General features: G+C 41.3%; 1 protein-coding gene across 1 annotated transcript in view; it reads left to right on the plus strand.

Moving 5' to 3' along the window:
* Positions 1–16,816, plus strand: part of LOC149440955 (protein diaphanous homolog 2-like) — a 371,719-nt gene that overhangs the window by 345,052 nt on the left and 9,851 nt on the right. The gene's annotated exons all lie outside the window — the stretch shown is intronic.

Genomic DNA, 16,816 nt, shown 5'->3' on the forward strand with positions numbered 1-16,816 from the left:
GAGAGAGTAGGGTGACGGTGAGATGAGCGCATCACTGATCTGCTTCTCCTTTAAGCCAAGTATCAGGCTGGGGGCGGGTCAGTTACCTGAATTTGACTTGATCACAGCCTCTTGCAGTCCCTGTACAAAAGAGCTCAGGCTGGGAGAGGGAGAAGCAGCCCAAGGAGCCAATCGGTTCATGTGCTGGAAAAGGTGGAAAGAGCAGAGTGACAGAGAGATGAGCTTATCATGATGCTGCTCATTTTCCTGTCCAGTCACAGGCTGGGGGTGCATCCGGGATGACCTGGGATTAGAGGAAATGTATTGAATAATGAGGGCCATCAGAGTAAGAACATCTAGTGGCAGAAAAATGTACTGCAGGCGAAATCTCTGGATTGAAGGAAATGACTGCAGCAAAGGCAGGGTTTGGGGTTCACAAGCTGATAGGAGGAGAGAGCGGGGTGACAGAGAGATGAGCGCATCACTGTTTTGCTTCTCCTTTCAGCTGAGCTGGGGGCCTGTCCAGCACAACCCAGGCTCAGAGGCAGTGGGTTAAATAATGATGGCCATCAGACTGAGGACATCTAGTGACAGAAAAATGTACTCCAGGGAAAAACTCTGGATTGACGGTGAACATTGCAGCAAAGGCTGGGTTTTGATATTTAATTGTAATAGGCTATTCATTTGTATCAATTTATGTTTGTCTGGAGTTCTGCTTTAAAAGCAAGAGCAGATTAATCAGAGATCTGGTAGATGAAAGTATGCCGATCAACTTCAGGCTGTGGTCATATCACAGTACCGTCGCTCAGAAACCCAGGCAAGAACTACAGGTCCAATTTAATAACTTACACATTTAGCTGGTGCTACACTGGAAATTTGCAGTATCTCAGTTGTGCTACTACAATTACTATCAATTATTGACTAGGTGTAGCTATTACTAGCTAAGCAGATGGAACAAATGGCTCACTATGGGGTAAGAAACACAAGTAGCAGGTTGCACTGATCAATGTGACATTATTACACAATTCTCTAGTCACATATGACTGACAACTACAAAACTCTACTTACCACTGTTTGTGTAGCCTACCCTATAGGGAGCTATTTGTTCCATCTGTCTACTCCATCCATTTATTTATTTATTTATTTATTACAGGTACTTATTATTATTATACAGGATTTATATTATTATTATTATACAAGATTTATATTATTATTATTATTATTATACAGGATTTATATTATTATTATACAGGATTTATAATATTATTATTATACAGGATTTATAATATTATTATACAGGATTTATATTATTATTATTATTATTATACAGGATTTATAGTATTATTATTATTATACAAGATTTATATTATTATTATACAGGATTTATATTATTATTATTATACAGGATTTATAATATTATTATACAGGATTTATATTATTATTATACAGGATTTATATTATTATTATTATTATTATTATACAAGATTTATAATATTATTATACAGGATTTATATTATTATTATACAGGATTTATATTATTATTATTATTATACAGGATTTATAATATTATTATACAGGATTTATATTATTATTATACAGGATTTATATTATTATTATTATTATTATTATTATACAGGGTTTATATTATTATTATTATACAGGATTTATATTATTATTATTATTGTTATTATTATTATTATACAGGGTTTATATTATTATTATTATTATTATACAGGATTTATATTATTATTATTATACAGGATTTATATTATTATTATACAGGATTTATATTATTATTATTATTATTATTATACAGGATTTATATTATTATTATTATTATTATACAGGGTTTATATTATTATTATTATTATTATACAGGATTTATATTATTATTATTATACAGGATTTATATTATTATTATTATTATTATACAGGATTTATATAGCGCCAACAGTTTGCTCAGCGCTTTACAATATAACGGGAGACAATTATTATATATTATTATTATTATACAGTATTTATATAGCGCCAAAGGGTATGCTCAGCGCTGTACAGTAGCAAGGGGGACAGAACATGAGACAAGACAGTAACAATACAATACACGAGGGGTTCGAGGGCCCTGCTCTTTCAAGCTTACAATCTAGGAGGGAGGAGATGGCTGTGTGGGATGGAGTGGTGGGAGGAGTGGAGGAGGTTAGTTGTTAGGTGAGGTCGGGTGTTAGGTGAGGTTGGGGTAGGCTTCCCTGAAGAGGAGGGTTTTCAGGGTGCGCCTGAAGGTGAGGAGGGTAGGTGACAGTCTGATGGATTGGGGTAGGGAGTTCCAGAGGATGGGGGAAGTCCTAGAGAAGTCCTGCAATCGGGCGTGGGAGGAGGAGACCAGTGAGCTAGAGAGTAGGAGGTCCTGTGAGGAGCGGAGGGCATGGGTGGGGTGGTATTTTGGTATCAAGTCAGTTATGTAGTTTGGGGCGGCGTTGTGAATGGCTTTGTAGGTCGGAGTTAGCAGTTTGAACTTGATGCGTTGGGCAATCGGGAGCCAATGAAGGGATTGGCAGAGGGGGGAGGCAGATCTGGAGCGGTTGGTGAGGTGGATGAGTCTGGCCGCTAAGTTTAGCATCGACTGGAGTGGGGGTAGCGTTCGTTTGGGTAGGCCAGTGAGAAGGGAATTGCAATAGTCCAGGCGTGAGATGATGAGATGATGAGCAACAATACATCTCAATACAAGAGGGTTAGGAGGGCCTGATCCTGGGAGCTTACAATCTAAGAGATATAGCACCATCAATTTACGCTGTGCTTTACATGTGTATATACATATAGACACACACACACATCTAAAGCACTGCATAAATTGATGCCGATATATATATATATATTCATACATACACTAACTAGGGACAATTTAGTCAGGATCCAATCAACCTAACAGCCAGGGGCGGACTTACAATTCATGGGGCCCCTTTGTCCTTGCCCAAACTCAAAAAAGCCTTCAAAAAAGGTTCCAAGGGCATCTCATGGGGCCCTGTACTGATCCCGGCCCTCGGGCAGTGCCCGAGTTTCCAAATGGTCAGTTTGCCCCTGCTACCAGCATGTCTTTGGAGTGTGGGAGGAAATCGGAGTACCCTGAGGAAACCCACGCAGGCATAGGGAGAACATGCAAACTCCAGGCAGGTGGTGCCATGGTTGAGATTCGAACCAACGACTACTGCCAGGTGTTAGTGCTAACCACTTAGCCATTGTGCTGCCCAACTGTCCATGCCACTACTTATCACTGGTGATTTTTGTATTTTGATTCACATACTGATTCCTGGTCTGTTTATGAGGTCTAAAGGAACAGGAGGATGCCAGTTTTGAGGATATTCCATGCATATTGGTTGATCACATGCTGATATTACTTGATTTAGGGTAATTATGCACTTTTTATATGGTTTGCAGTGATATCTGAGTATCTTTTACACGATTGCTGTGACACTATAGTGTTTTGCATGCTGCACGTGTGGCACTATATTTGTGTTACCTAAGATAATTCACTATGTCTAGATTTTGCTTTTTTTGAGGTATATGAAGAACATCTGAGATTTATCCTCATCTTCATTTTGGAGTAGTGAGCACCTATCCATCAAGATTGCACTTTGGACTTTTTGGGGGATTTTATTTGTGATTTTGGACATTTTGCTTTTGGGACTTTAAGTTTGTCTGTTTAAGTCGGTTGATATATTGTATATTGGTTCTTCAGGGGAAGGATAATGATAAGACTTTAAGGGGTACTGGGTGGTATTTGTTTTTTGTGTGCTGACTTATAATTATTTCGAGCTACAGCATAATTGGTTGCTGTGCCAGCGTCCTAACAAATAAGAGGGGGTGGCATCTGGAGTGTCCATGAACACCGTATAACAGGGTCACCAGAAACATTCAAGATCTGATACAATCTCTAGCGAGTGTTCTTATAACTGTGGTACAGGGGCGGACTGACCATTTGGAAACTCGGGCATTGCCCGAGGGCCCGGGGTCAGTAGGGGGCCCCATGAGATGCCCCTGGTACCTTTTTCATAGACTTTTTTGAGTTTGGGCAAGGACACAGGGGCCCCATGATCCCCTATGAGTTGTCAGTCCGCCTCTGCTGTGGTATCCACAATCCACTACACAAGAAGTGGAAACCATGAAACAATGTTTTGCCGGTTTGTTACCCGAAGGGGAGAGAGCTAGGCAAAAAAAACACCTAACGTAGCAATAAATCTAGCCGTGCTGCTGTTACAGAACATGTACATATTGGTACGCTGAAAGAGCCATAGAAAGCTTTCTCCTTTTTGCAACGGCGGCAAGGCTGTCTCGTATTTATGTGTGATTTGCAAAGAAAATAAGTGTCCTTCCGAAAATGATTTACAATGGACTGAATGCTGCCCATTACCCATTATGAGATCTGTGCCCCAGAATCACGATAAATGTCTTTTATTATTACAACAACGAACACCAGATTAATTGCACAGAATAAAACATTATAAATATTTGTTTTGATTTTTTCCCAAACCATTTTGATCCCTTTGAATACCGCCTGCCCTCCAAAAACTTTTCTACAGACTATCAAAGCTCCTCCAATTTTACTCTTTAATTCCTAATTTAAAAAAAAAAAAAACAATGGAGTCCGCATAAGGCCATTGTCTATAAACAAAAGCCATTCATGAAAACATACGGGGAAGTTAATATCCATCAAGGGCATCTCTTTATAATCAACCTAAAAATTCACGGCAAAACACGCAAATAATTTTTTTTTTAAAGCTTTTTCAATTCCTTTTTTCCTGCACACCAACAAAAACCTGCTAATGGGGATCGCAATCAATCTGTTGCAGGCAAGCGACTTCCAGGCCAAGTTTGCCACAAAAGGGAGCCAGCGTATTTGAAAACTAAATTTATTGCGGGAAGCAGATGAGTGCATAATGAAACAATATTTTAAGTAATATTGTGACGCTTGTAACACTTCATTTTTTATTGCAGATAATGTTTAATTAATCTGTACAATCCCCGAGGAGGCCAATCTATTTTTAATGAAAGTTATGCTGGAAAAATAAAGCAGTGATCATAGCAGTTCGGGAACATGACAAAAACACTTGAATGGTTCTTGATAGGACATGTGTAGAGTTAGGTAGCTAATTGGTGAAGTGACAGAGACCTTTAGGCTGTACTCAGTTGGCAAACAGTGGATGAAGAACATCCACTGTTTCTGCTCCATTCCATTAGTGTGTAGGCAGGTGCTGGGGCGGACTGACCATTTAGCCACTCAGGCACTGCCTGAGGGCCCCTTGAGATGCCCCTGGTACCTTTCATTGGCTTTTTCATGGGCTTTTTTGGGTGTGGGCGAGGACACGGGGGCCCCATAATCCCCTATTGCCCAGGGGCCCCATGAGTTGTCAGTCCGCCCCTGGGCAGGTGTTGTTTGGCCTCCTTGCATGGGTAACACTGTTCCAAGGCCACTATGCAGAGGAAGTGGAGGACAAGAGAAAACCATGTTCCTCTGAGGCCTCCATAGGTGTCATCAGGGGAGCTGCTGTCTTGACGGATTTCTTCAGTCATACTTAGCATGGGCAGTGCTAAGAAATACTACTGTCCCCCTTCAGTTGGCGTGCATTTTGCGAGTGGTCAGTTCAGGGACAGAACCTCCTGCTGGTTAGGGACAGACTATAGATTGACACTGTGGCTTGGGAAGCAGCTCTTCCTTCATCAGGTGCCCCATTGCCAGTTTGCCTTCCAGCCACCGCCTCTGTTGGATGCCGTTGGATGTCTACAGTGTGCACAGATATCTGCTGTAGGGTTCACTGTAAGTGCTTCAACCTTGTTTAGTACAGGGACAGGTTCCTGTGAAGGAGGGACAGACTATAGATTGACACTGTGGCTTGGGAAGCAGCTTTTCCTTCATCAGGCACCCCATTGCCAGTTTGCCTTCCAGCCACCTCCTCTGTTGGATGCCGTTGGATGCCTACAGTGTGCACAGATATCTGCTGTAGGGTTCACTGTAAGTGCTTCAACCTTGTTTAGTACAGGGACAGGTTCCTGTGAAGGAGGGACAGACTATAGATTGACACTGTGGCTTGGGAAGCAGCTCTTCCTTCATCAGGCGCCCCATTGCCAGTTTGCCTTCCAGCCACCTCCTCTGTTGGATGCCGTTGGATGTCTACAGTGTGCACAGATATCTGCTGTAGGGTTCACTGTAAGTGCTTCGACCTTGTTTAGTACAGGGACAGGTTCCTGTGAAGGAGGGACAGACTATAGATTGACACTGTGGCTTGGGAAGCAGCTCTTCCTTCATCAGGCGCCCCATTACCAGTTTGCCTTCCAGCCATCTCCTCTGTTGGATGCCATTGGATGTCAGCAGTGTGCATGAATATGTTCTGTAGGGTTCACTGTAAGTGCTTCGACCTGGTGTGGTCGTGTATGCAGCCTCTGTTATACTTCCTCAATATCCTAATATCAATATAATTTATCGCAACATCTGGTCTCTGTCGGTTCTCTTCCCCAGCAGGAATCGAGAGTCCCACTCACACTTGTTCCATACAGTCTTCTAAAGTTCTGTCATTGATGTTTAATTCATCTGAATCTTTAGGTTATACTTAGTTGGCGGCTAGTGGCTGAAGAATATCTGCAAGTTTGTTAGTCTCCCATATGGTCTTCTAGAGTACTGTCTGTGCTCTATGTGGTCCCTTTGGGGGACTACCGGGGTAAGTTATGTACAGTAATGGCCAGGCATGACCATGTGTCAGACAACTGCAGCACAATTCCACTCTTTGAGGTGCTGCTGAGGGTCATTGACTGGGTTAGGAGATCCTCTTTAACCGCTTCCCAACTGACCTATACAGATATACTGCTACAGGGTGGCACGGGTGCACAAAATCACATGTGTATATATATATGTGATTTCGCATTTACAGGGTAGGGGGCGCACACGGCCTACCCACGCCGCCATTCGCGGCCACAGCTGTCAATCATTGGGTCCCGACCGGTGATTACTCGCCGGTGCCTGGTGATTGCCGAGCATCTTCGACGGGGAGGAGAACTGTTTGTAAACAAAATGGTTCTCATCCCTGTCAGCTTGTGCACACTGCTTTGGAAGGCTGTGCACAGCACAGTCATAGAAAGCAGTGTGCTTACAGTGAAGCACGCGGACACAGCACTATGTAAAACAGCACACTGTTAACCCTTTGATCACCTCTCATTTTAACTCCTTCCTGCCCAGTGTCATTAGTACAGTGTCAGTGCTTTTTTTTTTAGCACTGATCACTGTATTGGTGTCACTGGGGATGTCAGTGACACCAAGTCAGTTCCCCCCCAGTATCAGAATGCCCACCGCAGTCCCGCTATAAGTCGCTGATCGCCCCATTACTAGTAAAAATGAAAATTCCAGTATATATACCACCATTTGTAAATGCTATAACTTTCTCATAAACCAATTAATTTACATGTATTGGAATTTTATTTTAGCAAAGACATGGAGCAGAATACATTTTGGTCAAAATTTATGACAAAATTAGATTTTTTTATTTTTTCTACTGGACATGTTTAATAGCAAAAAGTCAAAAATATAGTTTTTTTTTCTCAAAATTGTTGGTGTTTTTTTTTTTTATTGGTCAAAAAATAAAAAATGCACAGGCGATCAAATACCACCATAAGAAAACTCTATTTGTGGGAAAGAAGGACGTAAATTTAATTTGGATGCATCGTTGCATGACCGCGTAATTTTCAGTTAAAGTAACGCAAAAAATGGCCTGGACAGGAAGGGGGTAAATTCTCAGGAGGGCAATTGGTTAATGTTCATCTGAATGTAGCCTTAGAAAGGGTTAAGAACATCTGTGAAAAATACTAAAGATGAAAACACTCATCAGCTGTCCCCTATCATATACAAGTTTAAAATTGTCTACTTTATGACATTTCCCCAGGTGGGTTTTCTGATGGTGACAACAGTGGACCATGCTTGTGTTATGGTGTCTACTTGTCATCTCCATTGTAAACTCATGTGACAATGACAACTTTGAGCCCTATTGGGAGAGAGGAACATTTTTAATTATAGGCAGTGTTTAATCAATCTGTACAATACCTGAGTGAGGAGGCCAATGCATGCATGAATGGATCTTTATAGGACATATGTATCGTTAGGTGGCTAATGAGTGAGGTGGCAGAGACGTTTAGGCTATACTTTCACCTAGGTTTGCACCTCGTGGATGATGAACATTTACCGTTTTTTTCTGCTAGTGATCCATATGGTCTTCTAGAGTTCAGTTATTGTTTAATTAATCTGGACCTTTAGGCTATATTTGCTAGATTCCCATATTATCTTCTAGAGTTCTGTCAGTGCTCTATATGGTCCCTTTGGGGAGTAGAGACTACCAGGGTAAATTATTTAGAGTAACGGCCAGGCATGTCTATGTGTCAGAAAGCTGCAAAACAATTCCATGCTTTCTGCTGGAGGTGGTGGTAATTGACTGTGTAAAGTGGTCCTCTTTAATGTTCTTCTGAATGTAGTCTTACAAATTAAAGAAAACGTCTGAAAATACTGAATATGAAAATCCTTATCAGTTGTCCCACTGTCAGGGCAGGAGCTGTGGAACGGACAGGCATGCCTAGTGGCAGGGTAACGCACTGACTGGCGACAACCACCACCCACAGACCGGAGTCCCTCAGGGCGCGGAGTCTAAGTCCCAGGCTTCCTTTCACCAGGGCCCCTGATGGTGGGGATGGACTTGACGCAGCCAGGAACCAGGTCGCGGCCCCCGAGACACCCCAGCTGCAGTAATGGCTGCCGCCAATGGCGTGTAGCTGGTAGGAATCAGATCAGACAATAGCGTAGTCGGGAAGGCCCGGGTCGACAACAACGGGACAAACGGTACAGAACAGTAGACAAGAATCACAGGTCACAGGCCGGGTTCAGCAACGGGAGGTCAGATCAAAGGAAAACGCAGAGAATGATCTAGTCACAAGCCGAGTCAGATTCCAGGAGAGTCACGAGAGTATACACAGAGCTGTTGCAACACTAACACACAAGACACGAATGCAAAGGGCATGTGCGGACAACAGACTTATATGTAATTAACCACACCCCTCTGGGGGATGGACCTCAGAGGCCTGCAGGCATAAAAGACTCCCACCATGCTCTTTGCAGAAACCCAAGATGGATGCCAGCACATGGAGCAGCACAACCTCTGGGAAAAGGTAGGACCTTGACACCCACACCATATAAAAGTTGAAAGTTGTCTACTTCATGGCATTCCCCCTACTTTCTGATGGTGACAATGGTGGACCATGCTTGTACTATGGTGTCTGCTTGTCATCTCCTTTGTAAACCCATGTTGCAGGGTAACAACCTTGGAGAGCTATTGGGAGACAGGGACTTTTTATTATACAGTAGATACTGTTCAGTTAATCTGCACAATCTCTGAGGAGGCCAATTTATTTTTAATGAAAGTTGCACTTGGAAAAAATATAACACTGATCTTACCAGTTCAAGATTATGACAGATATGCATAAATGATTCTTGATAGGACATACAGTATGTAGAGTTGCTAATTGGCTAGGTGGCAGAGAGCTTTGGGCTATATTCAGATACCATCTAGTGGCTAAAGAACATCCAAAGATTCCTGTCCCATACAAGCTCTGAGTTCCATCAGTACTTCATATGATATCTTGAATGAAAGAGAAGTCTGCTGTGGGAAGTTGAATAAGTAATTGATGAGGTGACCTTTAAGCTACGCACAGTTGGCACCTAATGGATGAAGAAGCTCCACCGTTGTGTTCATTAATGTTCCATACAGTCTTATAGCATTCCATTAGTGCTCCATATGGTCTCTGGGGATAGAAGATGAGATTTACAGGGAAGTTGTGTAAAGTAATGGCGAGGTACAACCATGTGTCAGACAACTATGACACAATACCCACATTTGGCGACTGTGGGTGTGGTGGTGGTGGTGGGTGGCTGGAAAAGTTCTGAAATTTATGCAAAGTGTTCCTCTTTAATCTTCATCTGAATGTAGTCTCAGAAAGGGTTAAATAACTCCTCTTTAAAAAAAACTACATATGAAAAAGCTCTTTATTTTACCAAGTTGTCCCACACCCTATAAAAGTTGAACGTTTTCTATGTTGTGGCACTTTCCCCAGGCAGGTTTTCTGATAGTGACACAAGAGTGGACAATGCTTGTACTATAGTGTCTTCTTTGAAATCTTCATTGTTAACCCATGTGACAGTTGGGTGACAACCTAGGAGAGCAGTTGGGAGAAGGAGACATTTTTATTAACGGTAATGTTGAATTAATCTATACAATCCCCGAGGAAGACAATCTATTTTTAATGAAAGGTATGTTGGAAATATACAGCAGTGATCATACTTGTTCGCAAGCATGACAGAGACGCATGAGTGCTTCTTGATATGTAGAGTAAAGTAGCTAATTGGCGAGGTGACAGAGACCTTCCAGCTATACTCACTTGGCGGCTAGTGGCTGAAGAACATCTCCAATCTTGTTAGTGTTCCATACGGTCTTCTAAAATTTCCTCAGTGCTCCATATGATCTCAGGAGGAAAGGAAATATTGCCAATGGAAGTTGTGTAGTGTAATTGCCAAGCATGACCATGTGCCACATCTGTGCCACAGTTCCATGCTTGACAGTGGTGATGGATGGAGGTATATGATGAAAGTCTGAATTCAGTGCAAAGCATTCCTCTTTAATGTTCATTTGAATGTAGTCTTATAGAAGGAATTAAAGTACACCTATGAAAAATATTTAAAAATAATATTTAGTTCATTTTACCAAGTTGTCGCACATCATAAAAACATTGAAAGTTTCATGGCATTTCCCCATGCACAATTTCAGATGACAGCAGAGCACCATGCTTGTGCTATGGTGTGTTCTTGTCATCTCCATTGCAAACCCATGTGACCTTGGAAAGACCTTGGGAGATATGGATATTTTTCAATTACAGATAACACTTAATTGAGTTTGGACCTTTAGTCTCTACTCTTTGGTGGCCACTGCCTGAAGAACATCTACATTTGTGTTCATAGGTTTCTTCGGGGAAGGGAGACTGCCACGGGACATTACATAGAGCAATGGCCAGGCATGACCATGTGTCAGACAACTGTGGCACCATTCCACACTTGAAAAGTGGTCCTCTTTATGTTCATTTGGATGCAATCTTAGGGTTAAAAACACCTCTTAAAAAAAATATATATGAAAATCCTCTTTAGTTAATTTTACCAAGTTGTTCTACACCATATAAAAGTTGAAAGTTGTCTACTTCTTGAAGATTCCCCAGGCAGGCTTTCTGATGGTGACAACAGTGGACCATGCTTGTGTTATGCTATCTCCATTGTAATCCCATGTGACGGGGTGAAAACCTGATAATGAAAATATAGATGATGTTTATTTAATCCGTACAATCCCTGAGGAGGCCAAATAATTATCAACAGAAGTTACACTGGAAAAACACAACTGTGATCATACCAGTTTAGGAACAGAGACTCATGAATAGTTCTTGATAGGATGTATGGAGAGAAAGGTAGCCTATTGGTAAGATGACAGAGACCTTTGGGATATAGTCAGTTGGCACCTAGTGGTTGAAGAACATCCACAATGTCATTACTGTCACATACGGTCTTCTAGCATTCCATCTTAAAATGAAGGGGAGACTGCTGGGGGAAGTTGAATAGAGTAATGACAAGGCATGACCATGTGTCAGAAAACTGCAACACAATTCCACACCTTTTTAATATTCATCTGAATGTAGTTTTCAGAAAGTGTTAAAAAACACCTTTTTGCAAGTGCAATCCATAGTACTGTGAAATATGTCTACTCCATGAATTTTCCCCAGGTGGGTTTTCTGATGGTGACCGCAGTGCACTGTGCTTGTGTTATGGTGTCTGCATGTCATTTCCATTGTATACCCATGTGAAAGAGTGAAAACCTTGAAAGCTTTTTTAATTAGTGTCCCATATAGTCTTCTAACATTCCATCAATGCCCCATATGGTATTTTGAAAGGAAGGGGAGACTGCTGGGGGAAGTTGAATAGAGTATTAGGCAGGCACAACCATGTATCATACATCTTCAACACAATTTCACACTTTGGCGGAGATGAGGTTCTTGAGGTAAGTCAAAACTCTGTGCTAAGCAGTTCCCTGCAATGTTCTTTTTTATTAGAGCCTTAGAAAGGGTTAAAGAACCCTCTGAAAAACCCGCATATGAAAACACGTTTTACTTAATTTTACCAATTTGTCCCTCATCACATAACAGTTGACAATTGTCTATGTCATAGCATTTCCCCATGTGCTATGGTGTCTTGTAATCTTCTTTATTGCTCCATGTGACAGATCCATGACAACCTACGAGAGCAATTGGTAGACAGGCACTTTTTTATTATAGGTAATGCTTAAGTAATCTATATAAACCCCAAGTAAGCCAATCTATTTATAATGAAAGTTATGCTGAAAAGGATAGCAGTGATCGGGAGCATGACAGAGATGCATGAATGGTTCTTGAAAGGACATACAGTATGCAGAATAGAGTTGCTAATTGGCATGGTGGAAGAGATCTCCAGCCATGCTTAGTTGCTGGCTAGTGGCAGAAGAGAATCCACAATTCTGTTGGTGTTCCATACGGTCTTCTAAAATGTCATCAGTGCCCCATATGGTCTCTGGGGGGTAAAGGGAAATTGCCAGAGGAAGTTGAGTAATGGCCAGGAAAGACCATGTGTCAGACAACTGTGACACAATTGCATGCTTGGCAATGATGGGGAAGTGCATGATGAAAGTCTGAATTCTGTGCAGAGCATTCCTCTTTCTGAATTAAGTCTTAGAGGGAAATAAAGAACACCTCTGAAAAATATTGTATATAAAACACTCTATTTAGTAAATGTTACCTACCTAAGTTGTCCTACACCATATAAAAGTTGAAAGTTGTCTATTTCATGCCATTTCCCAATGCAGATTTTCTGATGGTGACAAGAGTGGACCATGCTTGTACTATGGTGTCTGCTTGTCATCTCCTTTGTAAACCCATGTTGCAGGGTAACAACCTTGGAGAGCTATTGGGAGACAGGGGCTTTTTATTATACAGTATATAATGTTTAGTTAATCTGCACAATCTCTGAGGAGGCCAATTTATTTTTAATGAAAGTTGCACTTAGAAAAATATAACACTGATGTTACCGGTTCAGTGTCCCCTAGAAGTTTCTAGAGTTCCATCAGTCCTCCATATGGGATCTTGAATGGAAGGGGAGTCTACTGGAGGAAGCTGAATGGAGTATTGGGCAGCCATATCCATCTCTCAGACATCTGCAACACAATTCCCCACCTGGTGGTGGCAGTAATGGGGGGGGGGGGTTCTTGATGAAAGTTAAATATCTTTGCTAAGCAGTCCTCTTGCTAGGTTCAGAAGAGTCCTAATGCTCTTCTGAATGATGATTTAGAAAGGGTTAAAGAACACCTCGGAAAATACTGTATATGAAAACCACTCTTTGGTTCATTTTACTAATTTGCCCTACACTATACAAAAGTTGAAAGTTGTCTAATTCATGAATTTTCCAAGGTGGGTTTTCTGATGATGACAACAGTGGACCATTCTTGTGTTTTGGTCTCTGCTTGTCATCTCCATTGTAAACCCATGTGACAGGGTGGCAACCACAAATAAGCCACCTTTTTGAGGATTTACTCCTTTTAACACAACCCCCTAAATCCCCACCATGCCTAGGGCAGCTTCCCCTCCTGCCCATCTTTTGTCCCGGCTCTGCTGACAATCCATTCTGTCTTGCACCAGTCTGTTCACACGCTGATCTAACTGATGTAGGTTTAGGGAGCTTTCAAGTGGTGCTACAGCATTTTCATTGTTTCATTGTTTAGGGGGACAACCACATTATGTCATGCGCTAAATCAGCACAGGCAATGTGGTGCACCCACCTGACAACTCATGGGGCCCCCGGGCAATAGAGGATCATGGGGCCCCTGTGTCCTTGCCCAAACTCAAAAAAGCCTATGAAAAAGGTACCAGGGGCATCTCATGGGGCCCCCTACTGACCTCGGGCAGTGTCTGAGTTTCCAAATGGTCAGTCCGCCCCTGGGTGCACCATATGGTCTTCTATCCTATACAGTGCCTTGGGTTGTCAATTACAATGCATGGCACCATAACACAAAGAAAGGTGTGTAGCAGCATGTGATACGTGTGTGACAAGCTTGTATAGAATGAGTGTATTGATTATAATTGAACGCTTGGTTTCTCTGTTATCGATATAACAGGTTATTACAGTTCAGACTTGTTTGTGCAGAAGTGGATGAAACTGGTGTTATCTGGAATTATGACTCATTGTCATGAGATAGGGCACACCGTGAGAACAGGCAACTGAGCATGAATACACGCTGTGCCGGAACTTATACACTGCGCATATACACGCGTGAAATAATTTTATCTTATAAAAAGGGGGGATTTGTGGAGAGAAAACCGGGACTTCATCTTGGTGCAACAGACATGTCTTGCAGTGTTTTCCCAGTTTCCTCCTCGCTGATTGCTGGAAGTCCCCCAATCAAGGCGACGAGTGATGCTACAATATCCGGAGATGTATTGATGCTTACTCTTTATGATTTATTCTATATATGATTAGCTATAACCTGTAATAGAAAATATTAACCAATTCAATACCGGGCAATTTTACACCTTCCTGCCCAGGCCATTTTTCAGGTTTCAGCGCTCTCACACTTTGAATGACAATTGCGCGGTCATACAACATTGTACCTAAACTAACATTCTATCATTTTCTTCACACAACTAGAGCTTTCTTTTGGTGGTATTTAATCACCACTGGGGTTTTATTTTTTGCTAAATTAACAAAAAAAGACCAAACATTTTGAAAAAAACACACATTTTTCTTTGTTTATATTATAAAAGTTTGCAAATAAATAATTGTTCTTCATAAATTTAGGCCGAGATGTATTCTGCTACATGTCTTTGGTGAAAATAACCCAAATTAGGATGTATTTTTTATTTTGTAGGAAAGTTATAGAGTTCACAAATTATGGTATAGATCTGAAAATTGATCAATCCTGAAGTACTGACAGCCAATCTAATTTCTTGAGGTCCAAGAATGTCAGAACAGTACAGATATCTACCAAATGTCAGAACAGTACAGATATCCCCCAAATGTCAGAACAGTACAGATATCCCCCAAATGTCAGGACAGTACAGATATCCCCCAAATGTCAGGACAGTACAGATATCCCCCAAATGTCAGGACAGTACAGATATCCCCCAAATGTCAGAACAGTACAGATATCCCCCAAATGTCAGGACAGTACAGATATCCCCCAAATGTCAGAATAGTACAGATATTCCCCAAATGTCAGGACGGTGCAGATATCCCCCAAATGTAAGAACAGTACAGATATCCCCCAAATGACCCCTTTTTGCAAAGTAGACAGTCCGACGTACTTCATAAGAGGCATGGCGAGTTTTTTGAAGTTGTATTTTTTTTGTCATAATTTTTCGGAAAATTAAAGAATTAAAAAAATTAGTTTCACAATTTTTTTTTACATATTGTCACCAGTGCAGTACAGCGTCGTCATATAACTGGCATGGCGGTGATCAGGGACACTGACTGGTGAAAGTATGAAAAAAAAAATATATGTTTATTTGCATTTTATTATTTTATATTATTTTTTTATTTTTTATTAATTTTTTTTAAGATTTTTTCTTCATATTTCACTATGACCAAAGTAGTACAATGTTACCATAGTAACATTGTACTACTTTGGGGAAGTGATCAGTATTTTTTTTTTTACACAATTTGCTTATAGCAAAGAATTACTTTGCTATAAGCAAGCATTTACCTGAATGACATTGATTCATTCAGGGGTTTTTTTTTTTTTTTGTGCTTAGCTGTGATTTGGCCACAGCTAATCACATGACATGTGCATGTGATTAGCTGTGACCATTCACAGCTAGACACTAGTATTCAATGGATGGCATGAATGAAGCCATCCATTGTATACAACTGTCATGTGATCTGCTGTGATTGGTCACAGTAGGTCACATGGTACCGGCAACGGGGGCCGATACTCAGATCTGTCATCGACTGTGTCCGAGGTATACGGTCGGTGACAGATCACGCTCTGCAGGAGGGCGATCTGCGCATGTGCGGGAGGACACCATGTGGTGTCCACCCGGAACGCTGATGACATTTGCCGGCCGCCATTCGGCCATATGGCGGGCGGCAAATGGTTAAATATCAATAAATATACTTTTTTATTTTACCTCAAAAGACTTGGTCTTTGCCTATCTAGTATGATAGTGAGTGAGCTGTAGACTTAATTTTGAGCAGGTAAAACACAGCAACACATGTTAACATGAACATTTTAGAGCACATTGCCACAATGCACCAATGAGAATGGGCTCTGAAAGTAGTTTTTTCGTGGCATCAGAGTTGCAACATTATCAAGGTTACATCTTTCTCAAATAAAAAAGATCAAGGAGTTCCGTTAAGTTTCTCGTCTTTTGCGTATATTTTCTCTGCCGTCTGTCTTCACATTTTAAAAGGCATCTGAAGTATCAAACCTGCCCAGATTGCTCCCACCATGCCATTACCTTGCGTTTGTTTTGTGTCCCGACATCTCCTGGGGAAGTATGTTAGCATTTTCCTTGGCGGCTTTTATCGCCCCTGTTCCTTGTGATCTGGAAAGTCATTTATCGCTGATTGCAGACCTCCTGAACCCGACGCAGCACGGCGCACTGTTTTCACCTTCCAGAAATCTATTTACATACTCATCTCAAACAGTTTTTACAAGATCTGTTGACAAACATCTCTCCTTTTTTTTTTCTTCACTCGTCA

This window comes from Staurois parvus, unplaced genomic scaffold (assembly GCF_062004578.1).
Source record: "Staurois parvus isolate SC_StPar_1 unplaced genomic scaffold, SC_StPar_1.0 ptg001044l, whole genome shotgun sequence".
In the NCBI taxonomy this organism is placed as follows: domain Eukaryota; kingdom Metazoa; phylum Chordata; class Amphibia; order Anura; family Ranidae; genus Staurois; species Staurois parvus.